Source organism: Rattus rattus, chromosome 2 (genome assembly GCF_011064425.1).
Source record: "Rattus rattus isolate New Zealand chromosome 2, Rrattus_CSIRO_v1, whole genome shotgun sequence".
NCBI lineage: Eukaryota > Metazoa > Chordata > Mammalia > Rodentia > Muridae > Rattus > Rattus rattus.
This window is the reverse complement of record NC_046155.1, coordinates 218,840,185-218,848,498: the sequence shown is the minus strand read 5'-3', so window position 1 is coordinate 218,848,498 and position 8,314 is coordinate 218,840,185.

Sequence of the window (8,314 nt, the reverse complement as noted above, 5' to 3'; positions counted from 1 at the left end):
CATCTCATTATGTGATGGGAGATAGTGAGGCTGAAAGAAGTTAAAATTGCATTAGACTACTTAGTTAATAACTCCCAGAATTGAGCTTCATATCCAGATGGCTATGACTTCATAGTAGGACTGTCTTGGTTTTGTTTCGATTTGATGCCTTCTTATTAAGCGTTTAAAACTTTTGGGGGTGTAATCTCTCACACGAATTATATACCTGCAGGATTAACGTTTCTGGGGTAGCTAGCTAATAGCTGTGTGAAGGTTTCTATGCCTTTGTTCCTGATGACCCCTACGCAAATTCAGGATTCTAAATTTACCGGATAATTTCAATCTCACTGAGAAAGCAAAGATTTAGAGCTGCAACACAATAATTTCATGATTATTTACTAGTTAAGTAATAAAAGTAAATTCTATTGGCAGTATAAGGCTGCCTTGTGTTGTTGTAAAAATATAAAAAATAAAAAAAGTATGGTTGTCTTTTATCCCCACTAGGTCTGCACCACGGTGCCCCAAGATGTCTGCTGGATATCTTAATTCTCAGTCAGCATAGCCTCTCACCCGCTCTGCTCCATCCCATATCACACTGCTGAAGGCCTCTCTCTGAGCCGTCAGCAATCTCTCTACCTATCTAGTTCCCAAGGCAGGTTTCCATGCCAGAAACACACATCCCAACTCCGTGATGGCCCAGACCAGCCCAGTACCATCCATCCCTTGAGAACATTAATAACAACCTGTAAATACACAGAGCAGAATTTTAACATTACCTGCCATATTGTCCTGCCACCACTTCTCTCCCTCTCCCTCCTGTCTCTTCCCCATTTCTGTTCCAGTCTCCTCCTCTTCCTTCACACTTTTCTCCCGCCCATCCTTCCTTCTCGTCCAATGACAGGCCTCCTTCTATCTTGTACCTGCCTCACCTGTGACATCATCCCACACCTTGTATCTTCCGGTGGATATGATTTCTACTGTTATTCTAATTATATCATTCATATGGCGTGCTTCAAAGGAAGGAAAGAAATAATTCATATTAAGTCTAAAAACAGACCTTACACTTACACTCTATAGTTATTCAAATAAAACACGCTACGAGAAGAAAGAAGTAAGCATATATCAAATAAATGAATGCATTGCCTGTTATGGCATTGTTTCCTGTCACTATATATATTAATATATAATACACCCGTTCATTTATATGATTATGTGATACACAGCGGTATGCACATGTTTAAGTTCATATAGATAAAATAGGTTTATTTACTTCATATTATATTTCTAATATATTTAGGGTGCCTCAAGCAAATCCTGCCAAGAATATTCATTGAAGGTAAATAGAATATTAATGGAAGGTGTCTGTAGATTGCAGGATTCCAGATAATTTGATTTCTTTTCTTTATTCACGTCCGAATTATCCTGAGTTTTCCTAAGTGTTTTTATATTTTATAAAAAAAAATACATCTTTCAAAAACAAAAAACCATGCATTAGTATAACAGCTAGCTAACTATATTTCATTTCAAACTTTACATCAAGTGGAAACTATGCATTGAGTGTATTATATGTCTGGTGTATGAACAGATACCATGACATGTTCCACATGCCTAGTCTCACTTCCCGCATCCCATGACTGGATTATCTGCAACTTGTTATCAGGCTGTGCCCTCCCCCAGGTTACTCCGTATTGTGTGAATCAGTCGGTTTTCAGACTGTGCCTTGCTTTGAGAGACAGTTATACAAGCAGCTTGTGACTGTGCTTTGAGGGTGGAGGATGACACTACTTGGGTGGACACGTGATCCTACCATCTGTCTGACGCCACTCCTGGAGCACCGACTGACAAATGACTATTTTCTCTAAAAATTCACCGGGGTGAGTTGGGACTGTAGGAACACATAAACTTATACCTGAAAAAGAAAAAAAAAAACACCTAAAAAACAAGAAACAGAACAAAAACAGCCCTGAGAATTTACAGGACACAATGGACAGAGGAAAGGATGTGGCTCCATCACCTGGACCCGCTAAAAGTGGACACCTTATGTAAAGGCTCTGGTTTGAGAGCTCAACATCATGTCTTATGGAGAATGAGGAATGAGACCTGAGAACTCTATGGATAGGGTGCTCAGCCAGATCCCTTCCAAGTAGCAAAGAGTGTGTATTTTTAAATAATAACAGGAGTAGGACTGGAGAGGTGGCTCAGTGGTTAAGAACACTGACTGCTCTTCCAGAGGTCCTGAGTTCAATTCCCAGCAGCCACATGGTGGCTCACAACCATCTGTAATGGGATCTGCTTCCCTCTTCTGGCATGTCTGAAGACACCTACAGTGTACTTGTATACATAAAATAAATAAATCTTAAAAACAAAACAAAACAAAACAAAAAAAAACAGGAATAACCAAGATGGCTAAGTCAATAAAAGTACTTGCCACCAATCCTGATAACAAGCACAGTGGAAAGAGAAGGACTCATACATGTTGTCCTTTGACCTCCGCATGCACTATAGCAATGTAGTTTCTTCTAAGATAGAAAACTTCCATCTTGGAAGGAAGCTCAGTAGACACAAGATGTTATGTGTATGTGTGGGACATGTAAAATAGGGTATGTTCAGACAGGATTTTAAAGGAAGGTAAAAATAGAATGTTCTAACAGGGAGCATATTAATGCACAGGGTTTTTCCAGGGAAACTTGCTAAGCTCATGGGGTAAACAACTCAACGGCCTCAGGAAGTTCCTGAAACTGACCAGATTCTTTAGGCCAGGGGTTCTCAACTTCCTAATACTGCGACCCTTTAATACAGTTCCTCATGCCATGCTGACTCCCAGCCACAAAATTATTTTTGTTGGTACTTCGTAACTGTATGAATCGTAGTGTCGATATCTGTGTTTTCTGATGGTCTTAGTGACCCCTTTGCTGCCCTAGACCCTACTCTCTCCAAGCAAATATAAGCAGTAAAGACTGCTGTTACTCTCAGATAAGCTGAGCTGTCTAGAAGAAGCAGAAACTAACCAAGCTGCCTAGAGAAAAGGGTTAGAGCAATAGAGCTCTCAGGCCAAAAGACACTCTCCAACCCACTGAGCTGTCTGCAAGTGGTACAATCTGCTCCAGGTTTCCATAGCTGAGTCATTTCTGTTTCTGTAAGGAATCCCTTAACCATATTCTGGTTAGTAACCCCCATAAGACTATTAGTTCACCCAGTTGGATTTGGATAGTATTGTTACTTTGTTCTGTCACTATTTCCCTATCTGGGATGAGTGAATATTTATTTATGTCTTCCCAGGAATAGGGTCATGCAACATACACTGTGATATGACTGTGCCCCACCCCAAATAAATACAAATTTTAAAATAATACAACAAATGGCCACAGCACAGAGAGAACAATAGTGGAGAAAGGGTAACTTCTTTCCTCCTGGTGCACAAGATTTCTTCCCAGTGCTAAAGCTCTCTCATAGACTCCTCCAGTTATCTCAAGGTCATCGAGCAGAAAGCCTTTGATCTATGGAGCATCAGCTGACATCATGAGTGTTGTCCAGACAGCTCTTGGTCTTGCTGGGGCCTGTCCCTAACTGCTGAGGCATGGAGTCTCCTATCTCACCATCACTGTGACGGCCCTGCCAGCCTGTTTTCTAAACCATCCCGAGTGTATGTCAAGGGTCCAAGAATCTGACTGCCCCAGGGACTTTAGCTCAGTATGTGCTGTTGAGACAGTCTACTTACTTGCTACCTGCCTGTCTTGTTTACCCTTCTGGCCATGTCATCTTTCTTCTACTCACTGTCCTGACCCGATTCTGCCCTTTCACCTGAGCATCTGGGCTCGGTTCTGTTGCTTTGCTTTCAAATCTGTAGCCCGGCATCGGTCTGATTCAGCAGCAGCAGCAGTAGCTTCTCCAGCAGAGCTAGCTTAATTAATTTGTTTATGTAACACTCAGCCCCGCAATGCTGTGATAATAATTACAGTAATAAGTCTAAGGGGTTGGGAGCTGGAACGCAATAAGGTGAATGCAGACGTGTGTCGCTAACTTGGGTCAGGTTCCAGGGAAACACATCCTGAGACAGCAGTTCTTGGAGATAGGAAGTTCTTTGTCGGGAACGAAGCCACAAGGAAGCCAAGAAAGCACAGGACTGGACAGATGGGCAGCTGTGAGGCAGGAGCTACAGACATCTCCATCAACCCTGAGATCTCTGGAGCTGAGAGAATTGCTAAGCAAGGTGGCTCTGGTGGCCCACACCTTGAATCCCAGCACCTAGCATGCAGACACAGGCCGATCTCTGTGAGTTTGAGGTCAACTTCGTGAACTCAGCAGTGTCTAGGTCAACCAGGGCTATGTAGAGACACTCTGTATCAATCAACGGATTGATCAAACCAAGGTCCCAAAACTATTCAGGGAATGTTAGACTCCTAAGCCTTCGGAATAATTATCGAATCAGCCGTCCTTGGACTCGTAATGTAATTGAGGCACCTCCCTTCTCCTAAGGGCCATTTCTGGAAAATTCCTGAACAATTAGACCCTGAGAGTTTTCTTCCCCAAAGCTAAAGGCGTGGATGCCTGTGGCCCCCATCACTGCCAGGCGTGGTAGGAGTAACTTGTCCCAGCAGTCACGAGAGTGCATGCTTTTGTCAACTGGGTCCACTCGCTTCCCGTATTTATTTTATGTGGCAACAACTCGGGATCCACGGATCTTCCTTTCTTGTGTGCTTGCTTTCAGTTCGTCCCCCTCTTCTTCGTTCTCCTCCTCCTCCTCCCCTTCTTTTTGTCACAGTGTCTCCCTACACAATCCCAGGTCGCTCTTAAATAAGCCAGCCCTATTTCACCTCCCAAGTGCTAGAATTACTGTCACGTGAAGCAAGTCACAAGACTCGTAGTATCGGAGTGGGTTTAGTCGGTGGAAGAGTCACTTAGAGGGAACATTAGGCTGGTTAGTAGTATCCATTCCAATCTCCTGTCTTATCTCCACCCAGTGTGAGTATGAAACCTGGAACCTCATGTATACCACGCAAGTCTTCTATCTCTGAGCTACTCAGTCTCCTCCTACTATTCCAATTGTCCTATCCTGGAAAACTTGACAAAAGGAAGAGTAGCAGAATGAACTTGATCTGCCCACATCACATCTCATCTCAAGGCCATTTCTGTTACTTACTGTCTCTTGTCCAGGCACCCTACATCTCGATTTACACTGCCCAGGCCCTCAACCCACACTTCTGCTGCGACAGGTCTCAAGGCATCCTAGAATCTTATGTCCAAGTGATCTGGATCCATTGTCACAAAACATCATGACCAAGAAGCAAGTTGGGGAGGAAAGGGTTTATTCCGCTTACACTTCCACATCAATGTTCATCACCAAAGGAAGTCCGTACTGGAACTCACACAGGGCAGGAACTTGGAGGCAGGAGCTGACACAGAGGCCGTGAGGGTGCTGCTTACTGGATTGCTTCCCCTGGCTTGCTCAGCCTGCTCTCTTAGAGAAACCCACAATGGCCTGGGCCCTCCCCTATTGATCACTAATTGAGAAAATGCCTTATAACTGGATCTCATAGATGGATTTCCTTCCTCTCTGGTAATTCTAGCTTGTGTGAAGTTGAAACAAAACCAACCAGTACAGTGCACTCACTGATACATTTTGAGGACAGTAAGGCTGACTTTATTCAGGAACATCACAATGGCCGTAGGAGATCTATGCAAAGGAGTTTTACAGTAGAGGAGAGAGATTGTACTAACTCCCAACTATCTCGCGTGCCTGCAAGAATGGGTAATACTGGAGTAGGTTTAGTAGGTGGAAGAGTTACTTGGAATATTAGGCTTATTGGGACTCTTACGGCTAAATCAACCTACTAAGATTCTTGTTGAAAGATGGTGGAGGAAAAGGAACTACATGGGACACACCAGGGGTTCTTACACTAAGTGGATTTAACAGAGCCCTTGCAAAGACTGAATTTTATATGGGAATGCAAAGATGAGACTAAACATGGAGGTCGATTGTTTGGCCAAGCAAAATGTCATTGTCTGGGGGCACTCACAGACACCCCACTGGATCACTTGGGTGAAAAGCCCACTGCTTCCTGTTCAGTTGTGAAAAATAAGTGCCATTTCCTCCTGGAGCAGAAGTTCAATTCCCCTTCAGGACATTGATTCTTTTGTTCTCTACTAATCTGCTAGCACAAGGAGCCCTAACTGACTGAAAGGCATTTACAGCTGGAAACCGAGTGGGGCCAATAATACACTCCCCTCTGAAACCACAACGTCCCACTGCTGTAATTGGGGACAAGAACCGATGTCGAGGCTAAAGTGAAGACCAACCTTCCATTTCTATCTTCTTCCTCTCATAGAGTAGGTTTTACTGCAGTGTGTGTGTGTGTGTGTGTGTGTGTGTGTGTGTGTGTGTGTGTGTGTTTTTGTGGGGTGTGTGTGTGTGTGTGTGTGTTTGTGTGTGGGGTTTACTGCGGTGTGTGTGTGTGTGTATGTGTGTGTATGTGTGTGTGTGTATGTGTAGGTTTTACTGCAGTGTGTGTGTGTGTGTGTGTAGGTTTACTGCAGTGTGTGTGTGTGTATGTGTGTGTGTATGTGTGTGGGGTTTTACTGCAGTGTGTGTGTGTATGTGTGTGTGTATGTGTGTAGGTTTTACTGCAGTGTGTGTGTGTGTAGGTTTTACTGCAGTGTGTGTGTGTGTGTGTGTGTGTGTGTGTGTGTGTGTGTGTGTGTACAGGGGGGTGTCTTGCTGACATATCTGGTCATTAACTTAGGATATACCCTGTGTTCTGCAGTGTGAGGACCACACTGCAAACATACTATATGCAAGCAAATATGTGTCTGTCCCTTCCATAGGCCATCCCATGACTCTTAAGTCAACAGCATTCCGGTGTGGCTTGTGAGGGATTCAGTAAGACCAATCCCTTGTTCTGAAGTGAGGTCATTTCGAAGTGTGCTGATATTGAAGCTGCTGGGCCTCTGTGGGCAACAATGTCCACACGTAACAGATTTGACTTCAGTAAGCTTTATTCCCTCTGTCACGGCAATGTCTGACGGATGCTCCATCAACAGGAGCTCCCTATAGGTTTCTGTGGAGGTAAGGTTAGAAATTTGGCTTTGTGAAATGGACTCACATGACTGGGGCCTACCATAGCCACCATAGCCATGTAGTTCCTTGAGACAATGTGTCACATCCTGGTTGGAATGCTATCTGGAATCGACTGGCCAAGTCACTTTGTCTACGTAGTCATCTTGTGCCTAACTCATAGTGGGTGTTTCCCAGTAAATACTCACACATATAATCCTTCCCACAGGCTTCGTCATGTGCTTTTCCCAGGCCTCATCTTCCCCAATCTTTTAAATTTCTCCTTTCAAGTCCCCAGCCTCCCTGTCAAACCATTGCCCATGGGCTGAATGTTTATCATCTTGAATCCATTTCTTTCACACCAAGCAAAAGTCCAGGCAAACATACCACATTCTCACTAGTACAGTTGTAGTTCTCAAATGTCCTTACAGCTGCCCTGAATTCGGGCTTAGCTCAAAATATATTCATGTTTCCATTACAATGTAGTATGCTTCTCCCACAGGGCACTGTTTAGGGACAGTGTAAAACCTGTAGGTAGGAAGTGGGTTGCAGAGGGTCAGGTCTTGAGGGTGACAGGAGCCTCGCTCACAACTAGAATTCTCTCTGCAGAGGACGGCTGCTGAGACGTGGGTAGTCCACGCTGTAATCTTCCCATTGCCATCCACGGAGCTGCTCACCACATGCATAGCTTCCCTAGCAAGATGGACTGAATCGCTTGAACGGTGCCCAAGTAAACCATTTTTCCCATAAGATGTTTCTGTCAGGTCTGTGGTCACAGGACTGTGGGTGTAATTAAACGACTGGGTTTGTTGAGCATAAAGACAAGCCACCAAGGGTCAGGGTCGGTTGCCAACAACTGGAACCTCAACACTCGGGGTTAGAGGCAGGAGGATCAGAAATGTCATCTTCATCCACAGGACAGCCTTGTTTCAACATATAACATACACCCACGCCGAAGCCTGGGGGTGGGGTGGGGCAGAGAAAACAATCCGTGGACTGTAACTTGTGACTTACATCCTTGACAATGAACTGGCAACAAGAATGCCGACTTTTCAAAGCTCAACAAAAAGAAAACAGTTGAAGGGGCTGGAAAGACGGCTTAGCAGATACAAGTGTATACTACTCTTGCCAGGGATGGTGCCACAGGCCTTCAATCCTAGCACTGTTGAGGCAGAGGCCGGCAGATCTTAGAGTTCAAGGCTTGACTGGGCTACACTGTGACTTCCAGGACAGCCAGGGCTACACAGAGAGACCATGTCTGGAAAAGGAAAACAAACAAACAAC